This window comes from Nicotiana tabacum, chromosome 19, assembly GCF_000715075.1.
Source record: "Nicotiana tabacum cultivar K326 chromosome 19, ASM71507v2, whole genome shotgun sequence".
NCBI classification, from domain to species: Eukaryota; Viridiplantae; Streptophyta; class Magnoliopsida; order Solanales; family Solanaceae; genus Nicotiana; species Nicotiana tabacum.
This window is the reverse complement of record NC_134098.1, coordinates 127,279,164-127,304,032: the sequence shown is the minus strand read 5'-3', so window position 1 is coordinate 127,304,032 and position 24,869 is coordinate 127,279,164. Positions and strand designations below refer to the sequence as shown.

Here is a 24,869-nt window from a genome sequence, read left to right as displayed (position 1 = left end):
AGAGATGCTTCAGTTCTCTTTGATCCGGGTTCTACTTACTCCTATGTGTCATCCTATTTTGCTTCATATTTGGTAGTGCCCCGTGATTCTTTGAGTGCTTATGTGTATGTGTCCACACCTGTGAGGGATGTCATTATTGTAGAACGTGTTTATCGTTCGTATGTGGTCACCATTGGGAGTCTTGAGACTCGTGTAGATCTTCTACTTCTCGATATGGTCGATTTTGATGTCATTTTGGGTATGGACTGGCTGTCACCTTATCATGCTATATTGGATTGTCACGCCAAGACTGTGACCTTAGCCTTGCCAGGGTTGCCTCGATTAGAGTAGAGAGGGACTCCTGGCCATTCTACCAGCATGGTTATCTCTTATATGAAGGCTTGGCGTATGGTCGAGAAGAGGTGTCTAGCGTATTTGGCTTATGTCCACGATTCCAGTGCGGAGGTTCCTTCCATGGATTTAGTGCTAGTTGTTCGTGAGTTTTCATAGGTGTTTCCTACAGACTTGTCGGGGATGCCACCCGACAGGGATATTGATTTCTATATTGACTTGGCTTCGGGCACTCAGCCCATCTCTGTTCTGCCATACCGTATGGCCCCGCCAGAGGTGAAAGAATTGAAGGCACAGTTGCAAGATTTGCTTGATAAGGGCTTCATTAGACCTAATGTCTCGCCCTGGGGTGCACCTGTGTTGTTTGTGTAGAAGAAGGATGGATCGATGAGGATATGCATAGATTACCGGCAGTTGAACAAAGTCACCATCAAGAACAAGTATCCATTGCCAAGGATTGATGACTTTTCGAAGATTGATTTGTGATCTGGCTACCATCAGTTGAGGATTAGGGCATCCGATGTCCCTAAGACAGCTTTTCGGACTCGGTACAGGCATTATGAGTTTCTAGTGATGTCCTTTGGGTTGACAAATGCCCCCGCAACATTCATGGATTTGATGAACCGAGTGTTCAAGCCTTATTTGGACTCCTTTGTGATTGTGTTTATTGGCGATATCTTGATCTACTCCCACAGTCGAGATGAGCATGAGCAACATCTTAGGATTGTACTTTAGACTTTGAGAGCCAGCCAGTTATATGCTAAATTTTCAAACTGCGAGTTTTGGTTGGATTCAGTCGCTTTCTTGGGGCATGTTGTATCAGCAGAGGGCATTCAGATGGATCCTAAGAAGATTGAGGCAGTTCAGAACTGGCCTAGACCCACTTCAGCTATGAAGATCAGGAGTTTCTTGGGTTTAGCGGGCTATTACCGTCGATTTGTGGAGGGGTTTTCATCCATAGCATACCCGTTGACCAGGTTGACCCAAAAGGGTGCCCCATTTAGATAGTCAGACGAGTGTGAGGAGAGCTTTCAGAAGCTCAAGACTGTTTTGACTACAGCGCCGGTGTTGGTGTTTCCCACAGGTTCAGGATCTTATACGGTATATTGTGATGCGTCCCGTATTGGGCTCGGTGCGGTATTGATGTAGGAGGGTATGGTGATTGCGTATGCATCGCGACAATTGAAGGTACATGAGAAAAATTACCATGTCCATGACTAGAGTTGGCAGCCATTGTTCATGCGCTGAAGATTTGGAGGCACTATCTTTACAACGTGTCGTGTGAGGTATTCACGGATCATCGGAGTTTACAGTACTTGTTCAAACAAAAGGATCTCAATTTGAGGCAGAGGAGGTGATTGGAACTATTGAAAGACTATGATATCACTATCTTATATCATCCGTAAAAGCCAATGTGGTGGTTACGCATTTAGTAGAAAGGCAGCGAGTATGGGCAGCCTTGCGTTCATTCCAGTCAGTGAGAGGCCGCTTGCATCAGATGTTCAGACTTTAGCAAACCAGTTTGTGAGTTTGGATATTTCAAAGCCCAGTTATGTTCTATCTTGTACAGTTGCTCAGTCTTCTTTGTTTGAGCGCATTAGGGAGCGGCAGTATGATGACCCTCATTTGCTTGTCCTTAGGGACATGGTGCGGCACGGTGATGCCAAGCAGGTTACAGTTCGAGATGATGGAGTTTTGAGGATGCACGGTCGTGTTTGTGTACCTAATGTGGATGGACTTCGTGAGTTGATTCTAGAAGAGGCCCAGAGTTCCCGGTATTCTATTCATATGGGCGCCGCCAAGATGTATCAGGACTTGCGGAAGCATTATTGGTGGAGGAGGATAAAGAAGTATATAGTTGCATATGTAGCTCGGTGTCTAAATTGTCAGCAAGTAACGTACGAGCATCAGAGACCTGGTGGTTTGCTTCAGAAGATAGAGATTCCTGAGTGGAAGTGGAAGCGTATCACTATGGATTTCGTTGTTGGACTCCCACTAACTCAGAGGAAGTTCGATACAGTTTGGGTCATTGTGGATAGGCTGACCAAGTTAGTGCATTTCATTCATGTGGCAGTTACCTATTCTTCAGAGCGGTTGATAGAGATTTATATCCGCAAGATCGTCCCTCTTCACGGTGTGCCCATGTCTATCATTTTTGATCGAGGTAAGCAGTTTACCTCGCACTTCTGGAGGGCAGTACAACGTGAGTTGGGCACGCAAGTTGAGTTGAGCACAACGTTTCATCCTCAGACGGATGGACAATCCGAGTGCACTATTCAGATATTGGAGGATATGCTCCGTGCATGTGTTATAGATTTCGGAGGATCGTGGGATCAGTTCTTTCCCCTTACAGAGTTCGCCTACAACAACAGCTACTAGTCGAGCATTTAGATGACCCCCTATGAGGCATTATATGGTAGATGGTGTCGATCGCCAGTTGGATGGTTTGAGCCGGGGGAGGCTCGGTTATTGGGTACAGATTTGGTGCAGGATGCTTTGGATAAGGTCAAGATTATTCAGGATAGACTTCGCACAGCTCAGTCCAGACAGATAAGTTATGCCGACCTTAGAATTTGTGATGTTGCATTCATGGTCGGGGAAAGAGTGTTGCTCCGGGTATCACCCATGAAGGGTGTAATGAGGTTCGGAAAGAAGGGCAAGTTGAGCCCTAGGTATATTAGACCCTTTGAGATTCTGGAGAGAGTGGGAGAGGTGGCTTACAGGCTTGCATTGCCACCGAGCTTATCAGCAGTTCATCTGGTGTTTCATGTGTCCATGCTCCGGAAGTATCACGGCGATCCATCCCACGTGTTAGATTTTAGCTCTGTCCAGCTGGACAAGGATTTGACTTACGAGGAGGAGCCGGTGGCTATTCTAGCCCGGCAGGTTTGTCAGTTGAGATCGAAGAGTTATCCTTCAGTCCGAGAGCAGTGGAGAGGTCAGCCCGTCGAGGCATCTACTTGGGAGTCCGAGTCGGACATGCGGAGTAGATATCCCCACCTTTTCACCGGTTTAGGTACTTTTCTATGTCCGTTTGAGGACGAACGATTATTTTAGAGGTGGAGAATATGATGACTCGGTAGGTCATCTTGTGTTTTAAAACCTAATTCTATGATCTGAAGCCTTAAAAATCTCATTTTTACCCTCCTCGATTTGCGTGCATAGTCCGGACGTGTTTCCAGAAAGCTTTTATGTTAAAATATAATAAAACATATGAAATTTTGCTTTGAAAACCATTTGAGTTGACTTTGGTCAATTCATTGAGCAAACGGACCAGATCCGTATTTTGACGGTCCTAGTTGGTCCGTATCGTAATTTGGGATCTGGGCGTATGCCTGGAATCGAATTCGGAGGTCCCTAACCCGAGTTATTGATTTTTGTTGAAAATTTAAAGTTTGAAAGATTTATGATATTTAAGAATCGACTGATATTTGGAGTCATTGATACCGGGTCCGTATTTTGATTTCGGAGCCCGGTACAGGTCCACTATAATATTTATGACGTGTCTGTCGAATTTGGTGAGAAATAGAGTTGATTTGACGTGATTCGGATGTTCGGTTGTGAAAATAAAAGTTTTAAAGTCTTCTTGAAAATTACCTTTGATTTGGTGTTCAATTCGTAGTTCTAGGTGTTATTTTGGCGATTTGATCGCGCGAGCTAGTTCGTATGATGTTTTAGGACTAGTGTGCATGTTTGGTTTGGATCTCCAAGGGCTCGAGTGAGTTTCGGATAGGCTACAGAGTGTTTTGAACTTAGAAAACATAGCAGCTGCTACAACTGATCTGCAGACTTCGCATTTGCGAGGTCTGGCTCACAAATGCGAGCCTCGCATTTGCGAAGAGACCATCGTATTTGCGAGCAATGGGCTGGGGGGAAGACCTTCGCAATTGCGAGGTTTTGATCGCATTTGCAATCCTGGCAGTCCGCATTTGCGAACACTGGTTCGCAATTGCGAAGGCAGCAGCCATAGCCATTCTTCGCATTTGCGATCACTGGGTCGCATTTGCAATCAAGCCTGAGTTCGCATTTGCGAAGAATACCGAGGTGTGATGTTTCTCGCATTTGAGATGAAATCTTCGCATTTGCGGGCTTCGCAATTGTGAAGCCCAAGTCGCAAATGCGACATCTGCAGCTGAACAAACATGACTTAGACGGGATTTTTGGTTCATTTCTCAAATTTTCAAAACCTAAAACATTAGAGGTAATTTTTCCAAGACTCTTTCTTCCCAAAATCATTGGTAAGTGATTCTAACCCATCTTCTTTCAATCTTTCATTACATTTCTCAAGTTTTTAACCTAAAATCTAGTGTTTTCATGGTGGAAATTTGGGTGTTTGGGTAGAGTTAGGGATTTTTGAGAAATTGGGACCAGACCTCAAATTGGGGTCGGATTCCAAAACAAATTACGTAACCGGGCTCGGAGGTGAATGGGTAATCTGGTTTTGGTCCAAATTTTAGGTTTGGACCAAACATGCCCGGGAGTTAACTTTTGTTGACTTTTTCAATAATGATCTTTTGCAATCGTGGGTGATTCCTAAGGCTTATTTTGAATCATTTGGTTGGTAATTTGCTAGATATTGTTGGTTCGGAGGCTTGTTTGAAAGGCAAAGCTGTGATTGAGCATTGAGTGGCCTTTGAAGCGAGATAAGTGTTGTGTCTAACCTTGACTTGAGGGAATTAGGGACCCTCGGACTGTTTGCTATGTGAATTTCATATGAGCGGCGTATATGTGAGGTGACGAGTACTTATGCGCCGTCAAATTATCTGTTTTTCCCTGTTTCCCCTTTCTTCTTATATTACGTCTTTCCCTGTCTTAGTTGTTATATGATCTAAATATGTTTACATGCCAAATTGCTATTTGTAGTCATTGTTTTCTCCTGTTCATAATATTAGTTTTTTTTCATGGTTTCATAATCTCCTACTATTTGCTCAAGTTGGTTTATCTGTACCTTGTAGTTGTACATTCTGGATTGGTCTCGCTGTGTAGTATTACTTATTCGGATTATCATATTGTACAAGGTTTCCTATTTATTTCGATTTGGTGTTTAAGTATTGTGAAGGGTTTCCGTGATTTAAATTGTGAATTTACTGTGTATACTGAGCACTTGATGTTGATATGGTGGGATCGGGTTGCACGCCGCAACATGTGTAATAAGGGTGGATTGTTTGGTGGCACAAGGGTAAACTATGATTGTGTTATTATGATATGGTGGGATAGGGTTGCACGCCGCAACACTCTTATGTTTTCATTTCTTGAGCTGTGTTGGTTTCCTTTTGGTATTTGTATCTGAATTATTAAAGGTTGGTGATTTTGGACGACACTGGTTTATTCTTGAGGCTGTGGTTATTATTTTTAGTTGGCTATTTAATTATGTGCAGTATTCCCATTTTTTGTCATTATTATATACTGCGTTCAGGTTGTAGTGTAGGTGACCCGCCTTAGCCTCGTCACTACTTCGTCGAAGTTAGGCTCGGCACTTACCAGTACATGTGATCGGTTGTACTGATACTACACTCTGCACACTGTGCAGATTTTGGAGACGGTCCCAGCGGCGGCTACTAGAGAGCTCGGATTGGACAGCCTGCGGAGACTTGAGGTACAGTTGCTCAGCGCCCGCAACTCCTCAAGTCCCCGTCTTTATTTTTATCTAGCTGTGTATTTTCATTCAGACAACTTTGTATTTATTTTAGACCCTTGTATGTATTACTCAAGAAACTCGTGCACTTGTGACAACAGGTTTAAGGATTTGTAGCAGATATTTTTACAGTTTTGGCTTCCGTATTTATATTTGGATTATTGCAGTTAAATTAGTTGTTCTTCAGTAATTAAGTTTAAATTTTTAAAAAGGATAAATTGTTCTAACGTTGGCTTGCCTAGCAAGTGAAATGTTAGTCGCCATCACGATCCCGACGATGGAAATTTCGGGTCGTGACAACACTGAAGGACTTACCTGTGCCAAACACACTTTGTAGCGAAGGCAAAACTCTGCAATCACAGAATCAAGCTCTTCGCTCAAAGAAAACGCACCCAAAGTAAAGGGATACGTGAAAAAATATGTAAACCCTTCCATGGGAAAGGTCACTCGCTCCGATAGGTCAGGAGCAATGATGTCCAACTCATGACATCGGCAGTCCTCCTTCACAGCAGGAATACTTGAAAGGAGAATAGAAGAAGGGTATCTACTAACGGCCCATGTACAAAGGTTAGCGGTAGGAAATTTCTCTTCAAGATCCTTCGAAGTACTAAGCCTTCTTGGGATGATGGAACCTACTGTTGGAGGAACGGAATCTTCGGTTTTGTTTTTGCCCTTTGAAGAACTAGCACGTTTAGAAGAGGAAGCCATTGGAATAGAAGGAAGGAAAGTTTCTGGTTTGAGGAAAATCAGAGAAAGGTTGGGAAGTAAAGATGTAAAGTAGAAGTTTGAGAGATTATGAAGTACATAAGAGAAGGATGATGCGTATAACTAAAAGTTTTGGCGGCTAAATTCATGGCCATGATTACCTCGATAATCGGCAAAAGTCGTGCTAAATCATGGGAAGACACGTGTTCGGGCCATTAAATGCAGAGAGACAGGCGTCTAATCATCTGTCAGTGACCTTCAAAAGGAATTATAGTAATTCCCGCCAAAAGAGTGTTTCTATCAACTTCTCGGTAACACAAAGTTATGTCACCGGAAAGCAGGGGGACTATCTGTATAGGGAAAAATACGACATGACACGTGACCGCTTAAAGGAAAGACACGTGAAACACAGGATGGGGATGGCCACCGAACACAGCTGTTCCGCTTGTCACCTGAAGGAATAACGATCATAAATGGAGTATTAAATGCTTTGCGCCCGGTAACATCCAATACAGAGTATTTTGCAGCATTAAGGATGATGGTCTGTTACAAAGAATTTGACATTTATGTCTAACGTTCCTTATTCATCAATGGTCCTCATAATTGTCATTAAAGAAGGGCATCATCCTAGGACTTCATTCCCTAGACATAACTATAAATAGAGAGCTCAGTTATCATTGCATGAGAGGATTTTTCTGGCTGACTTACACTACATTCTATACATCATTTTAATACAATTTTACTTTCGTTTTTGGTCTTATTATTGTTATGCCCGGAAACCTTGTTCCCGGACTCATTAGCTTTGCTATTTCATCTACATTCTAAAGCTAAGTATTTTAACATTTCGTGAGTTATTTCATTACTTTTTGGATTAAATTAATTTACTTGTTTAGAAATCACAAACAAATTTAACTGTATCGTTTTTCGGGTAAACAATATTCTAAATTATGAGGCACGTGAACCTATGCTATTTTTGCCAAATTAGACATTTTATGCATGTATTTTCTAGATTTAATCTAATATTATTCACTGACATTCATGCCCCGAAAAAGTTGAACGTTCACTTGATTGAATACTCCTTTATTTACCTAAAGGAATTAATCCTATATTTTTCTCTTTTTTTAGTGGTGTATTCATATTTCTAGTATAGGTAATTTTTTGTTGGCATCCTTATTTTGCTCCACGTTCCGTTTGCCGCATTATATTCCAGTGGTCTTCCCAGCTGTTTCTGTCTATCCTATCTAACCGATTAACCCCTCCGATTCTTACCGTCTCCACTTTGAAGGGACCGCCATTTTTCACACCCCTAATTCTAATTGTAAAGATGCGCTGAAGGTAGAATTTTAGAAAGTTCTAAAAAATGGATATCTACTCACCATGCTGTGCTTCCCGGTGAGGTTGGATGCTATTCTTTTTAATTTTATCCTTTTGTTGCTCATTTCCCCTTTGATGTGATTGTGCTTTTTTCTCTTTTCCAATTCATGTATAGCACTACGTGTCTGATTTTTCCACTTTGTTATCGTACCGTACATTATTAAGCTAACACAATGACAGTTAAATCAATAGGAGGGTTTGATAATGCAGCTCGACAGGACTTTTTTAATGTCAATTCGGGGTAAACCTCAGAGTTGCATCTTTTAGACTGCCTAATTAAGAAGTCTTACTCTTACAAATAAATCAAATTTGCTTCCTCACCACTAGTAATAAGGTTATAAAAATGAAAATGATTAAGATCTGTTCCTGATAAAATTAATATCACTAAGTTATAAAATATTGCGAATAGGCAAAGGTTTTAAGGGGAAGTACTTGCACCGCTCAGAATTTTGTCTCCTAGTGTTATTGAACAGTGGTGGGGGCTGTAGGCTGTAGCTGATAAAGTAGGACGGAATAAAGCAGTATGGGTCTCTCTAGATCTTATCTTTAAATGTTTTTTGAAGTTCCAAACTTTTATCAATGGTTTACAGAAAAACAATGCTCCCTTATCTTTTATTGGTGCTTTTAGCACACGCCAGATGGGTAAGCACAGCAGATCTAGCAAATTGTTCACTGGTTAAAAACATATTCATTTTAGCCGGGCAGAGCAACATTTCCGGCCGAGGGGGCGTGATTAATCACTCTCTCCGCCCCGGCGTGGCTAATGAGACGTGGGATGGTGTCATCCCACTTGAATGCCAGGCCAACCCGTCAATCCTCCGGCTCAGCGGAGGACTTAGGTGGGTTGAGGCTCAAGAACCCCTTCACAAAGACATAGATGTGAACAACACTTGTGGGGTTGGTCCAGGGATGCCATTTGCCAATACAGTATTGAAGAGGGATCCAAGTGTTGGAGTCATTGGGTTGGTTCCTTGTGCCGTTGGAGGAACGAGTATTACCGAATGGGCACCTGGGGGTTTCCTTTACAAGCAGATGATAAAGAGGACAAAGGCGGCCACTCGATGTGGCGGAAGTGTAAGGGCGTTGTTGTGGTACCAAGGTGAGAGTGATACAAAGACACTTGAGGATGCCAAAAATGTATAAACGCAGATTGGAGAGCTTCTTTAAGCATGTGCGCCATGATCTGCAATTACCTACTCTCCCTGTGATTCAGGTAACTCATGGAAAGATCTACTATTGTTTATTGAGAAAGTCTTTCTATATGCAAATAGTAGTTTGAGTTTACTATCCTTTTAGTACTTACTAATTTCATCAATCTTTGTTCCTACACCACATGAAAACTCAAGCTGTGGCCTAGAACATTTGCTCTGTTTTCCTTTTTTGGCGATTGGAATTGAGATTTGGGGGGGAGTTTCTTGTAAGAAAAATATTAAAATAAAAGAAAAGAGTTCAAAAAGGCGGAATGCTTTCATTAGAAAAGAAACATTGGCACATTCTAGCTCGTAAAGTTTAAAAGATCCAGTGCAATTTTTGCACATGTGATTGTAAGAATAGATATCTTGGAAATGTGTTACTCCAAAGAGATAAGGTGGGTAAGAATTTAATTGGTGCAGGTAGGATTGGCAACAGCACTAGGGCCGTACATGGAGTTGGTGAGGAAAGCTCAGCGAGAAATTAATGTTGGGAACGTGAGATATGTGGATGCCAAAGGGCTCCAGGTTGGACCAGATTATGTGCACCTTACAACTGCTGCACAAATTCAGCTTGGACAGATGCTCGCTGATGCCTTCCTTCGCATTTAGTCAATGGTGCTTCGTCCTCTTTAGACTAATAGTACTGCTGGTTTGTTACTCTATAAAGAAATTGGGTCAGCTGAAAAATGCAAACTATTTCAGAAGAAATCTTCAAGGAGCAAACTAGTCCTTGTTATGCAATTTTTCCAGATGGAACCATTATTTGTGTTTTCCATATCCAACAATTTGCTTTTATCATATTTGCTTACATCTTGATAGATTGTTCTAGTAGTATTCATGTAGTTTTCTCAATTGGAGAGCTCTTAAAGATTGTTGCATAATATCTCAGATTTATAATATTAAAAATGTGCTAGTGAGTTTGGTACTAATTGTCAAGTTATGTAGAGAGGAGTGTTTGCTTGCAATCTCCAGGGGAACCATTAGAATGCTAGAGTGCTAACGACATAGAAACAGTTTTCTTCCAAAATAAAAACTCTAGTTGGTGTCTCGCTGCCAAAACTGGTATCTTTGGCAGTAATCATAATAATCAATGATTTGAGTCTGGTATTCTTTGTGATAAAATACGTGAAAACCAAATTAATATCGTTATGTGGATTCCTAATTAAGTTATAAGGATAAACTTTCTGAACGAAGATCGTTGGTGGGCGTGATTTCTGAAGTCCTTAAAGGCCAGATATACATGGTTTACTTCAGGGGAACCATGCAATGAAGAGTGGAGTTTAAGCATACTGATTCAAGGATGCATCAGAGCTGAATTACTGGCAAGTGGAACAGAGCTTCGCTGGTATTCCCTATTTTCTTATTGACTGAAGTAGAAACTTCTTTTAGGTAATTTAATTTATTGGCATGAAAACAATTTTTTTGGCCGTGCAATTTCTGTCCTGGAAAATATCATATATAGAGATTCTTGTTTGGTTGTCTGACATTGTTTCTTGATATATACAGTCAAACCTCTCTACAACTGTCTCGTTTGTTCCGAATGACAGTTATACACATATAACGGCATTTGACGTTGAAATATTTTTGGGCTGTTATAAAACATCCAAAATTAATTTTTTTTTAATGTTACATATAAAAGATCAAAAGGAAGTATGATATTTTTTGGACAGATCAAAAAGGAAAGTATAACGCATAAGTTGGGACAGAGGGATTCTGATGCCACATTGACTTTCACGTATCTGCTTGCTACTTTCTCTTGCTCCAACTGAGAGCCACTGGCCCAAGAAGTTAGTGTATTATGCTTCAATACCAAATTTTTTTGCAGAATTAACATGGTAGGGCACAATATCCAGACTAACACACTTTCTGGGAGAGACATTGTAACTTGTATGTGAACTAGCTAGACCAGTACTATGCTGCATTTCCCCTTAGCCAACATCACTACTTTAAAAAAGAAAATATTTGGGGGGGGGGGGGGGAGAGTACGTTGTACATCTTTTGTTTAGTCTGAGAAGATTCCTGCTATCTCTAGGCCTTGAAGTTGTGATCTTTGACAAATTGCAATATTTTGGGAGCTCACTAACAAGATTAATTTCTATGTTCCTTGAAATGCTCTTCTATTTTCCATCCAATATGTCCACGAGTGCCATCCTTTCAATGTATTTAATTCTCTGTACTTCTAATGTGTCCTTTTCTGATAGATATAAGACAAATTACCATTGCTTAAAAGAGCTCCAAGCGAAATTGCGTTTCCTATTATGTTTTTATAAGCAGCTTCACAACATCTATACTACTACAGTTGTAAATAACTGAGCATATTGTTAAGGCATATCTCACTGAATGAATCAACTTTATAGAAATGCTACAACAAGGAAACTTTAAAACTAAATGATTGGTTTTGGCCTTATGAAGATGGTGGAAGTTACTCTCTATTTAAGAGGGATGTATCACTGTACAAGCAAGATTCCTCCTATACAGAGAGTATATCTATTTTGGAGAAAAAGAATGTAAAAGCAAATAAAGAAGACAGAGCTACTGTTCCCGCAGTCTAGTACATCTCATGTTTAGTGAATCGCAAGTCCTTTAGAAACTGTATATGAAAACTATAAACAGAACACTGTTTAAGAAGGATACTTTGTTAAACCTTGACATTGGTGATCCATGTGAATGATGTTTGTATCTGTATTCAAAAATATAATTTCTACAAAATAAAACGAAACCAGAAAATAGAAACAGAAATAGAATAAGATGAATAAAGTTCCGAGCGCAACAGAAAACTATGTTTCCTTAAGGAACTTAATTCCCTCACTGTTGCCCAAGTTTTTGGATTAATTTCTCCTAGGATAGAACGGAACAACTATTCTGTAATACCGGCAATGAAAGTTACAAAATTTCGTCGAATTCAACAAACAACAGTAAACGACATTGATGCTTACGTTTTGTTGTTGGGAAACAATGTAGAAGAGAGAGGGGAGAGTATGCAGATTTCGGTAGTCAGAAAGTGAGGCTAAACCTCTGAATTTATAGCCAAACAGTCTTGGTTGGATAGGTGTGAAGGTAACATTTTTGATTGGTCGCGAATTTTAAATTCAAAAACGACCGTTGGATTATCCATGAAATAAAATCCGCGCAAAAATATCAAGAAAGAGAAAAATAAATAACAGAAAATAAGAAATAAATTTGGTCCAAAAAATTAACAATCAATCATATCCGAAGCCGAAGTCGAAGCGAAGCCGAGCGAGCGAGTGACGGCGCGAGGCACCACTTCTTCTTAACTCTTTAATAGCTAGAAGATGTGCTTCTCTATATAAGCACGAAGATTTTCTTTCCATTTTCCGATCAGGTACAAAGTGCATTAGTAAAGGAAACAACTTCAAACCTTTCGTTTCCCCAAAAAAAATCTTTTCCCTCTATTTCCCATTCACACCTCTTATCTAATTAGATAAAACCCAACAATCCCCCACATGAATGGGGAATGGCTATCTGAAAATATGCATGCATGAAAAACTGTGTGATTTACAAGCAATGATTAATTACATCTGGATAAGTAGGTTTCCCTTTGAACTTTCCATAGTGAGCTTATGTCGGATATATTCGGTCAATCGGTAGATTTGATATCTTTGAACCGTCGAACTTTTGTGTATACCTAGACAGCTATAAGTCACACAATCAATACTTTAACCGCCTTTGGTTCTCATTGTTGTGTTCGTTTTAGCCATGAACACTGCCTGGTTCATAAGTGCATAGAGAACTGACCTTACAGAATTCTCCTTGAAGCGGTTTACACTTCACACATATATAGGTGATTCCTAAACGTGTTATTCCATAGATACATTATTTGATATACTGCGTATCAAACTTAGAAATCATTAAAAAGTCTTGACGCTTTATCCTTGGTACTGAATATTCATGAGAATAGACCAAAATTTTATTTGACAATGTTGAGCCGTCACTAATGACTTTGTTTGATCTCCTTGAACCTAGATCTTGGGATCTCCAGTCTTATAGGTAGAGTTACCGCCACAGTGACTTGTCCTCGGCCATAGTCCCATTCCCTTCGATGATTTATCAACCGCCTCTCTATTTAGGCCTTGTAAGTAGATCTAACACATTATCTTTTGACTTTACGTAGTCAATTGTGATAATTCTACTAAAGAGTAGTTGTCTAACTGTATTATGTCTTCGTCATATGTGACGAGATTTTTCGTTATACATAACGCTTCCAGCCCTTCCTATTGCCGCTTGACTATCGCAATGTATGTATATAGGAGCTACTGGTTTGGGCCAAAATGGAAAATCTTCCAAGAAATTCCGAAGCCATTCAGCTTCTTCTCCAGCCTTATCTAAAGCTATAAACTCAGACTCCATTGTAGAGCGAGCAATGCATGTCTGTTTGAATGATTTTCAAGAAACTGCTTCTCCTCCAATGGTAAAAATATATCCACTTGTGGACTTTGTTTCTGATGATCCAGTGATCCAATTTGCATCACTATATCCTTCAATTACCATAAGATACTTAATGTAATGCAAATCATAATCTTGGGTATGTCTTAGATACTCCAAAACTCGTTTCATTGCCATCCAATGAGTTTGGTCGGAATTACTTGTGTGACGACTCAGTTTACTTACTGCACAAGCTATATCAGGACGTGTACAATTCTTGATGTACATTAAACTTTCCAACACACGAGCATAATCCAGTGGAGATCTGCTTTGACCTAGATTCTTTGTAAGAGCTACATTTACATCAATCGGGGTCTTTGCGACTTTAAAATCTAAATACTTGAATTTTCAAGTACCAATTTAACGTAATGAGATTGAGACAATGCCAGTCCTTGAGGAGTCCTTTGGATTTTAATTCCTAGAATTAAATCAGCAACTCCTAGGTCTTTCATATCTAACTTGCTAGCAAGCATACGCTTAGTAGCATTTATGTCCACAGTGTCTTTGCTCATTATTAACATATCATCAACATATAAATATATAATGACTATATGATTTGGAGTGTTTTTAATGTAAACACATTTATCACACTCATTAATCTTAAATCCATTTGCCAACATTGTTTGGTCAAATTTCGCATGTCATTATTTGGGTGCTTATTTTAATCCGTAAAGTGACTTAACAAGTCGGCACACCTTCTTTTCTTTTCTGGGAACCATGAACCCTTCATGTTGTTCCATATAAATTTCTTCCTCCAAATCTCCATTTAAGAAGGATGTCTTCACATCCATCTGATGAATTTCAAGACCATACACGGCGGCTAACGCTATTAACACCCGAATAGATGTAATCCTCGTTACCGATGAGTATGTATCAAAATAATCAAAACCTTCTCATTGTCTAAACCTTTTGACAACTAATCTTGCCTTATATTTGTCAATAGTATCCTCAACTTTCATTTTTCTTTTGAAAATCCACTTAGAACCCAAAGGTTTATTTCCTGGAGGAAGATCAACCAATTCCCAAGTATGATTACTTAATATGGATTCTATCTCACTATTGACTGCCTCTTTCCAATATTGTGCTTCCGAGGAAGACATTGCTTCTTTAAACGTTTGAGGCTCATTTTCCGAACAAAAATATCAGAAAGTCTGGTCCAAAGGAAGTAGTTTTCCTTTGACGTTTACTACGTCATGGATTTTCCTCATTAAACGTATTTTCCTTTGCTTCTTCTCGAGGTTGCTTAGATTTTTCACTAGACGACTCACATTCATTTTTATACGGATAAATATTCTCAAAGAATTCAGCATTATCGAATTTGATTACCGTATTAATATGAATGTCGGGATTTTCTGATTTATGAACCAGAAAACGATATGCCTTACTATTTCTTGCATATCCTATGAAAATGCAATTAACCATTTTCGGTCCATTCTTCACCCTTTTGGATTTAGGAACTTGCATTTTAGCCAAACACCCCACACTTTAAAATATTTTAAATTGGGTTTCCTACCTTTCTATTTTTCATATGGAATGGATTGAGTTTTGCTATAGGGAACTCGATTGAGTATTTGATTAGCTGTAAGAATAGCTTCCCCCCACAAGTTCTAAGGTAAACCAGAACTTATTAACAAGGCATTCATCATCTCCTTTAACGTTCTATTCTTTCTTTCCGCAATTCCATTAGATTGCGGTGAGTAAGGGGCAGTTGTTTGGTGAATAATACCATATTCCAAACATATTTCTTCAAAAGGAGATTCATATTCGTCACCCTTATCACTTCTTATCATTTTGATCTTTTTGTTTAGTTGCATTTCAACTTCATTTTTGTATTGCTTGAATGCCTCAATTGCTTCATCTTTACTATTAAGTAAGTAAATATAGCAATATCTAATATTGTCATCAATAAAAGTTATGAAATACTTTTTTCCACCGCGAGATGGTATTGAATTTATGTCACAAATATCTGTGTGAATTAAGTCTAAAGGATTTGAATTCCTTTCAATCGACTTATAAGGATGTTTAACATACTTAGATTCCACACATATTTGACATTTCAAATTATCGCATTCAAATTTAGGCAATACTTCCAAGTTAACCATTTTTCATATAGTTTTGAAGTTGACGTGACCTAAACGTGCATGCCATAAATTATTTGACTCAAGTAAGTAAGAAGAAGCTTGGACTTTATTGATATCAATAGTTATTACATTCAACTTGAAAAGGCTCTCAGTTAGGTAACATTTTCCTACATACACATCATTCTTACTTATTTCAACTTTTTCAGAAACAAACACACACTTAAATCCATTCTTGATAAGAAGTCCAGCAGAGATCAAATTCTTGCGAATTTCAAGAACATGGAGAACATTGTTTAGAGTTACAACCTTACCCGAAGTCATCTTCAAAGATATCTTCCCAACTCCTTCAATTTGTGCTATTGGGGAGTTTCCCATAAAGATAGTCTCGTCGTGCCTTGCGGGAACATATGAGGCAAATAACTCTTTGTTAACACAAACATGGAGAGTGGCTCCAGAATCAATCCACCACTCGGGATTTCCTACCAAGCTGCATTCGGATAGTATGGCACATAAGTCCTCCATTCATCATTCTTTTCAACCATGTTTGCTTGACTTTTATTCTTGTCCTTCTTCGGTGCACGACAGTCCACAACTTTATGTCTAACCTTTTCACAGTTGTGGCGATTACATTTGAACTTTTTCTTGTTCGGGTAATTCTTTGGACCAGACGACTTCTTTCTCTTTCTGTTGCTTGTACACGCTTCCTCAACAATGTTTGCTCCCATTATTGTTGAGTTACCACGGGACTTCTTGTCAGCAGCCTTGTTGTACTCTTCAATCCGTAGACGAACAATAAGGTCTTCAAGTGTTATCTCTTTGCGCTTATGTTTCAAGAAATTCTTAAAGTCCTTCCACAGCGGAGACAACTTTTCAATAAATGCCGCAACTTGAAACGTTTCATTTATGACCATACCTTCAATCATAAATTTATAATTAGTAAAATAATCAATATCTTGAATAAAAATATTGACTCGATTTATACCTTCAGCAAGGAGGTCATGAACAATAACTTGCAATTCTTGGACTTGCGTCATGACAGATTTGCCGTCAACCATTTTGAAATCCAGAAATTTGGCGGCCACAAACTTCTTAAGTCCAACATCTTCAGTCTTGTACTTCTTTTTAGGAGAATTCCACAACCCTCTTGATGTTTTCATGACGCTATAAACATTGTACAAGTCGTCTTCCAAGCAACTTAAAATATAATTTTTACATAAGAAGTCAGAATGTTTCCATGCCTCTGTGACCATAAATCGCTCATTGATAAAGCGATGCAAACTGAATTTAGTTAGGTAGAACATTTTTTGCTTCCAATGCTTAAAGTCCACGCCGGAAAATATTCCAGGCTTTTTTGTCGGTGTCATCGTCGGTGCATGCGTTGTGCGACTTGAAGATGCAGTAGCCATTTGTAACGATCCGGCCGATCGTTTTGAATATTATAACCCTGTTCTCCCATTTACTGCTCAATTTATGTCTTGCAATTGATTTATGACTTATCGGGTTAGTTGGTTCGGGTCCGGAAGAAACTCGGAGTGAAATGAGACACTTAGTCTCATAATTAAAAATTTAAGTTAGAAAAGTGGACCAGATATGGACTTATGTGTAAACGATCTCAGATGTGAATTTTGATGATTCCAATAGCTATGTATGGTGATTTTGGGTTAAGGAGCGTGTCCGAAATATTGTTTGGAGGTCCGTAGAGGAATTAGGCTTGAAATACCAAAAGTTTAATTTTTGACAAATTTGACCGGGGGTTGATTTTTTGATATCGGGGTCGGAATTCGATTCTGAAAATTAAAATACCTCTGTTATGCTATTTATGACTTGTGTGCAAAATTTGAGGTCAATCGGACGTGATTTGGTAGGTTCCAGAGTTGTTTGTAGAATTAAAAAATTTTAAAGTTCATTAGGCTTGAATTGGGGTGTAATTTATGGTTTTAGCATTGTTTTAGGTGATTTGAGGGTTCAACTAAGTTCGTATGATATTTTAGGACTTGTTGGTAAAATTAGTATGGTTAGACTCGTGGTGGAATGAGCTTTCGGATTTTGTAACTTTTATCGGGTTTTGAGACGTGGGCCCCACAGGCGATTTTTGAGCTAATTTTTGGATTTTTATGAAAAATTATTATTTTCTTATGGAATTAATTCCAATGAATTTTATTGACTGAAATGAATTATTTATGACCAGATTCGAGGCGTTTGGAGACCAATTCACGAGGAAAGGACATTGCAGAATAAGAATTTAACGGCTTGATGTAAGTAACAGTTTTAAATCTGGTCCTGAGGGTATGAAACCCTGAATTTTGGTATCATGTAATTATTTTGTAGGTGATACACATGCTAGGTGACGGGCGTGTGGGCGTGCATCGAGGGGATTGTGACTTGGTCCGTCCTGGGAAACTGTAAAGTTGAATAATTTATAGTTAGCTATATGCTCTCTATGTGTTGATAAAATTTGACTGTAAATCATGTTAGAAATCATGTTTAGGCTATGTGATAGTACTGTTGGGACCCACACAGGTCATGTACTTGTTGAATTGCCTGCTAAATGCTATATTTACTCAGTTTCAGTTTTTACTTGCACATTTTATCTCAGTCTCTGTTATTATTATTGATACATCATATCATTGTTGTTTGGGCTGATTTCATGATTATTGAGAGCCCGAGAGACTGGAGAGATTTATGACTGAGTGAGGCCGAGGGCCTGATTGTGAGATATTGATACTATGGCACGTGAGTTGTACGTGCAGCACGTGAGTTGGCCGTGTGGATCCTTATATTATACTATAGCACCTGAGTTGGCCGTGCGGATCCTTATATTATACTATAGCACGTGAGTTGGCCGTGCAGCACATGAGTTGGCCATGCGAATCCAGATATTTATATTATAGCACGTGAGTTGTCCGTGCAGATTTTAGCGCTTGGGTTGTAGGAGCCTCTCTGGAGTCTGTACACCCCCAGTGAGCGCGGGTACCCATTGAGAGAGTGATGAGGGCTGGCAGCCCAGTGAGTGATTGTTGTCCTAAGAGGTTGTACTTGATTTCCATTTGTTGTTGAACTTAGTTGCTATCTGTCATTGTTGTGAAATCTCTAAAAGATTGTTGATATACGGATTACATGAACATGAACTGTATAAAAATTGATTTGACATTTATCTGCTAGATTTGATAGCATGTCTATTCTTGGCTGGAATTACTCGAAATGAACCATAACTGTGCAGCTCGTTACTATCTCCAGTTCCTTATTTATTATTGTTACTTGCTGAGTTGGTTGTACTCATACTACACCCTGCACTTCGTGTGAAGATCCAGGTGTTCCCGGATATAGCGGGTGCTGATCCTTTCGCGCAGTTGATTTTCAGGAGATTTTGAGGTAGCTGTCGTGTTCCGCAGACCTTGTCTCTCTTTCTCTATATCTTTTTTTACCGTATTTTGTCTCAGACTATTATAGACTTGTATTCATATTAGATGTTCATGTACTCAGTGACACCAATTTTGGGGAGTGTTTGTATTGTATTTAAATATTATATTTTCAATCTTGAGAGAAATTATGGTTTATTGAGATTTTCGGCTTGCCTAGTATTGAGATAGGCGCCATCACGACGGGTGAGATTTTGGGTCGTGACAAGTTGGTATCAGAGCCTAGATTACATAGGTCTCACGAGTCATGAACAGGTTTAGTAGAGTCTTACGGATCGGTACAGAGACGTCTGTACTTATCTTCGAGAGGCTGCAGAACCCTTAGGAAAATTTTACTTTTTTGTATTCTGTCGTGCGAATTTGTTGATTCTGGAAACTAAATTTCTGTTATTTCATTCTCTCATAGATGGTGAGGACATGTACTACCGGATTGGACGGTCAGCCACCAATGCCACCAGTTAGGGCCGCGAGAGGCCGGGGCCGTGGTAGAGGCCGGGGCCGAGGTAGAGGTCGAGGTGTAGTTCGTACCACAGTTGGAATAGCACCTGTAATACCACCAGTCGTTCCAGCACAGGAGCAGATTCCAGATATAGTTGAGCCGACAGGATCAGCTCAGGCACCAACTGTGCCCATTGAGATTGCAGGCATTCAGGAGACTTTGGCCCAGATATTGGCAGCCTGCAATGGCCTTGCTCAGGTGGTTTCGGCTCAGGCCGTACCTGCCACTTCTCAGGCTGGGGAAGGTACTCATACCCCCGTTGCCCGTACTCCAGATAAGGTAGTACATGGACTTCAGATACCGGGGGTACTACCAGCCCAGCCGGTTGCAGCTGCTCAGGCCACGATAGTTCCTGTTATGGCAGATGATGAGCAGAGGAGACTTGAGAGATTTGAGAGACTTCGACCTCCACCATTTAGCAGTACTAAGTCAGAGGATGCTCAGGATTTTTTGGATAGGTGTCAACGGATGCTTCAGACAACGGGTATTCTGGAGACCAGTGGGGTCTCATTCACTACTTTTCAGTTTTCTAGGTCTGCACTCAGATGGTGGGAGACTTACGAGAGGCGTAGGCCTATTGGCGCCGCACCCCTTACTTGGCATCAATTCTCCGTGGTCTTTTTGGAGAAGCTCGTACCCTAGTCCCGCAGAGAAGAGCTGCGCAGACAGTTGAGCAGCTTCGCCAAGGTGATATGTCCGTGACGCGGTACGAGATGAGATTTTCTGAGTTGGCTCGTCACGCAGTGTGGTTGGTTCCCACTGATAGGGAGAGGATTAAGAGGTTCATTGATGGCCTCACATATCAACTGCGGTTACATATGACTAGGGAGAGAGTATCTGGTGCTAATTTTGATGAGGTAGTGGACATTGCTCGGCAGATAGAGATGGTTCGTAGCCAGGAACGTGGAGAGAGAGGCTAAGAGGTCTCGTGGTCCAGGTGATTATCGTGGTGTTCCTTCAGGGGGTCAGTTTCACCGTGTTAGAGGTCGTTCTTACAGACACGCTCAGGCGGGTCGTCCATCTCATCGTGGTGCATCAGCTAGCCATGGTTCTTATAGTGCTCACTCAGGCTAGTCTTCATTTAGTGCACTACCAGCGCAGAGTTCTCATCATGCCTCGTCTGCACAGGCTTCTGCAAGTCATCCCTCGGGTTATCAAGAGCAGCAGTTCCATCAGAGGAAGGGTTGTTTCGAGTGTGGAGAATTTGGTCATTTCAAGAGAGAGTGTCCTAGGCTGTTGAGTGGGGTTTTACAGCAGAGTTCTCGACCGACAGCACCAGCACCAGCAGTTACACCACCCGCCCTGCCATCTCGGGGTGGGGGTTAGGCAGCTAGGGGTCGCCCAAGAGGGGGAGGCCGATCAGGTGGCGGGCAGGCTCGATTCTATGCTTTTCCTGCCAGGCCAGATGATGTTGCCTCAGACGTAGTGATCACAGGTATTGTTTCAGTGTGCCACAGGGAGGCTTCTATATTATTTGACCTTGGTTCCACTTATTCATATGTATCATCATATTTTGCTCATTATCTGGATATGCCCTGTGAGTCCTTAGTTTCACCTGTTTGTGTATCTACACCGGTGGGCGATATTATTACTGTGGATCGTGTGTATTGGTCGTGTGTGGTAACTATTGGGGAACTGGAGACTAGAGTTGATCTCTTATTACTCGGTATGGTTGATTTTGAAGTAATCCTGATTGTAATAGATTCTTGCTTTCTCTTCCCCGAGGAAACGGAACTAGCATTATAATTTCGAGTCACCTATCCAGTATGTGAGTGAGACCGCTCTATGGATCCCTTTTGTTTAATGGGGGAAGGGTCATTCCTTCCCCGCCCGCTTAGTTTCAAAAGTCTAAATGATTTGGGGCACAGAATCTGCCATAGATGTGAAATTTGCTAATTTTCATTCTCAGCGTTCTCATCACATGAATGAGACATAACTTCTTATAATAAGAATAGTGAACTAGAAATCAGATTTTGATTGGTTTGAGGATTTCGACCTTGAACTAGAAGATGTTATGTTTTCTTTGGACAGGCAGGAAAGAGAGATCGGGATGATGGAGACTTGAAGAAGTATAGTATAAATCAAATAGAAGGCTCGTTTGTAAACCAGCACAAAGTTATTAATCCAATCCGATCAAATATGAGTAACCGAGTTCTTCTTCCTATGGTTGGCACGAGAATCCCTCTCAAAGGGGAAGAATCTTATTTGATCTCCGGGTCTTTAACCAACCTATAAACAATGGTTTGTCTCGTCTAGTTGGTCTCCTTCTTGGAATCAAGAGTCGTCAGTACTGAAAAGGCCCTGGCATTACCTTTGGGAAATCTAGGTGGACAGCTCGTCGAGCCTATGGTGGACGTCAGCTGGGTTATTGATGATTACGACCATTCAAAGGCATTTTTCCATTAGCTGGAGTGGGAATGGGGTGGACATAGATAAGTTATTATATGTATAAGATAATTAAGGCATTAAGAATCTAGGTGATCACGCGCTTCAAGTGGTATTTATTAGGATTAGGACTGAGAAAAATTATCGCTTATTCAGACAGCCCGGAGCATCGCTTTTATCGTCAATAGAGAGAGTCGCTCGATAAAGTAAGTCGGCTTTGGGAAAAAATCATTCCTTTCCCGGGTGCTAGTCAAAGTAGTAAAAAAGGGCAAGTGGGCAAATAGAGAGCAGGAGCAGTGTTGCGCTTTGTGGTCGTTAACGGGAAAAAATGAAGAAGAGCACAGCACCCTCAACACTCGATTGGCTAATCAAAGTCAAAGTGACTAGCTTCTTTTGAATGGGTTCCAACCCATGGACCACCTTTAAAGTTACCCGGTATGGTTCCAAATCAGTCATTCATTCAACAATGCTACAACCTCCGCAAGCATTCGTCGACCGGCAGAAGTGCTTTTTCAGTTTGTTATGGGTTCCAACCCATGGACTTGGTAGAAGACGGTTCGGATGATGGTTGTGTCCTGAACCCAGTAAGCGGCACATCTCTTATCTCCTAGAGAAGCAGCTGAACAGCTGCGAGCCGCTAGTTTCCTGGAGAACGGCGGAAGAGGCTTGGCAAGATTTAATGGCTGTAGCGAACAACCATCTGGTAATATATTTTTACAGAAAGCAAAAACCCAAATGTTAGCATTGCATGAACTAGGGAAAGATAGAAATCAACTTGACACTGGTTAGCAAAACCCTAGAGCTTCCCTGCTTCGGCAAGGAAGTCGTCATCCTTTCCGGTGGGCTCTTGGGAACGCCTCTTGTGGGGTCTTCCATGTCTGGATGGTATGTCTTTAGACACCCCACATGGAATATAGGGTGGATCTTTATCTTGGAAAGAAGATGAAGGTTTTAGGCAACTTGTCCTACTTTCTCTATGATGGGGATTGTCCCCTCATACTTGCGGCTGAGTCCCTTACTAAAAAAGAAGGAAAGATTTTTTGCAATAGTATATTTTTTTGTCTCATCCTTCCGCTTGGAAATTTTGTTTCATGATTGAGTTTTCCTTTTTTTCTACAGATGCTGGGGGTCCAGCCCTCGTAGGAAATTGCCTATGAGATCACATTCCATTAATTTTTTAATATTGAATAGCTCCCTCTAGTGGTTAATAAAAACGATCTTTGAGAAAGGGCTAGCTTTTCAATAGGCGAAGAAAGGCCTCACCAAACACTTCATGCCCAAAGGAAGAAGCAAATGAGCAACCGAGCCACGAGGAAATGAATAGTGATGCAAGTCTTCTTCAAAGCTCACATGCTAAGTTTGGAACCCTTACCCTTTTCTTGCAAAAACCAAAGCATCAAAGACATCGGCCACCTAGTAAAAACCCGACAATCAATGAAGAAAAATTCTTCAGTTATGGGCATCCCAGTGGGCCCCCTCACATCAGGTTTTTGAGAAAGAAGAAATAAGAATTGCTTTTAACTTCCTATCGGCTGTCGTCTCTATTCTAAGTCTTTTCCTCACTGAAGACCATAGGCCAATAACTTTAGATACAAAGCATGAATTTTCCAAGATGTGCAAGGCGCACCCCAGCCTTCCAATGGGAATGACTTCAACATAAAAGTCAATTTTCGTTCTTCCTGTTCCCGCGACAGACGTATGCTCGGTTGAAGATCGATTTAGAAAGGATCAGCAGCAGTGCATATATGAAATTTTAAAGACAAGAAATATTGGACTAGACTATTATTTATGTAGATGTAGTGGATAAGCTCTCTGTGTTGGGATAGGCGTTCGGATTTCCACAACTATTCTAAGAGTGTGCTGAATCCAACCGTTGCACGTTCCCCCTTTGGCTAAACCACTACATCAGGCTAACCCTTTTGCCTGGATGTCACTTACTAAAGTTAGAGATTTGCGCTTTCTGAAAACGCATGCACGCCTGTGAGTGTTCTCCTCGGTCCCACAAATTGAGCTTCAGAAAAGGGGTGCTTGCTGGAGCAGCTCAATGAGATGTGGGTTCAATTCCCACTATGCCTCATCCTAGTAGGTGTCTATGCCATTGTGTAAGCTAAACATGCTCTGATATAGTATGCGTCCGCTCCTGTTTGGGCTCACTCAGCAGGAAGCTAACTCTCTTTTCCTGCTTTAGCTTGAGCCCACCCGGACAAACTCTGGCATGACACTTGTCACCATACATAAGTAATAGCATGTCCCAATGCTATCTTCCTCAAAGTTGTTGCTCAATATGATATTGTTTTTCGGGGGAGAATCCACTAAATGGACCAACAGAGCATTGTCGGGTCGATAGCCCTTGATCCGAGATCTCTTTTTAACAAAAACAAGTTGTATATGCCAGCCATAGCCAAAGAAGACTGTTCGTATAATAGTAGGTTTGAGAACAGGTTCAAACCATCTCATATGTCATACTCAGTACAAAAGGTCAATTCAATTCTTAAGTCAAAGGGGGGAGGGTCAATTTTTCTATTGATCGAGAAAGCTTGGGCGGCCCCCCAACCATTAGCACATTCTAAGATTCAGATGACTAATTGGTTGGGAATCATGAATTATCACGTCTTGATGGTCAATACAGAATCTTGCTCTACCCATTTTTATTCTTTCCCTTTATTAGTAAGTAGTCAGGGAGCTAGACGAAGATTGACAGGTTGTCTGCTTTGTGATTTGAAAACGGGTTTACCGTCATCCCTGAACAATTTGGCTGGAGTTTCAGAGGGAGAAATAATCCGCTCATGATGCGTGGAAAGTAAG

At 40.6% G+C, this 24,869-nt stretch overlaps 1 pseudogene; it reads left to right on the top strand.

Annotated features, from left to right (window-relative positions):
• The first annotated feature begins 7,852 nt into the window (after positions 1 to 7,852).
• Positions 7,853 to 9,996, top strand: LOC107779343 (putative carbohydrate esterase At4g34215; annotated as a pseudogene).
• Positions 9,997 to 24,869: the final 14,873 nt, after the last annotated feature.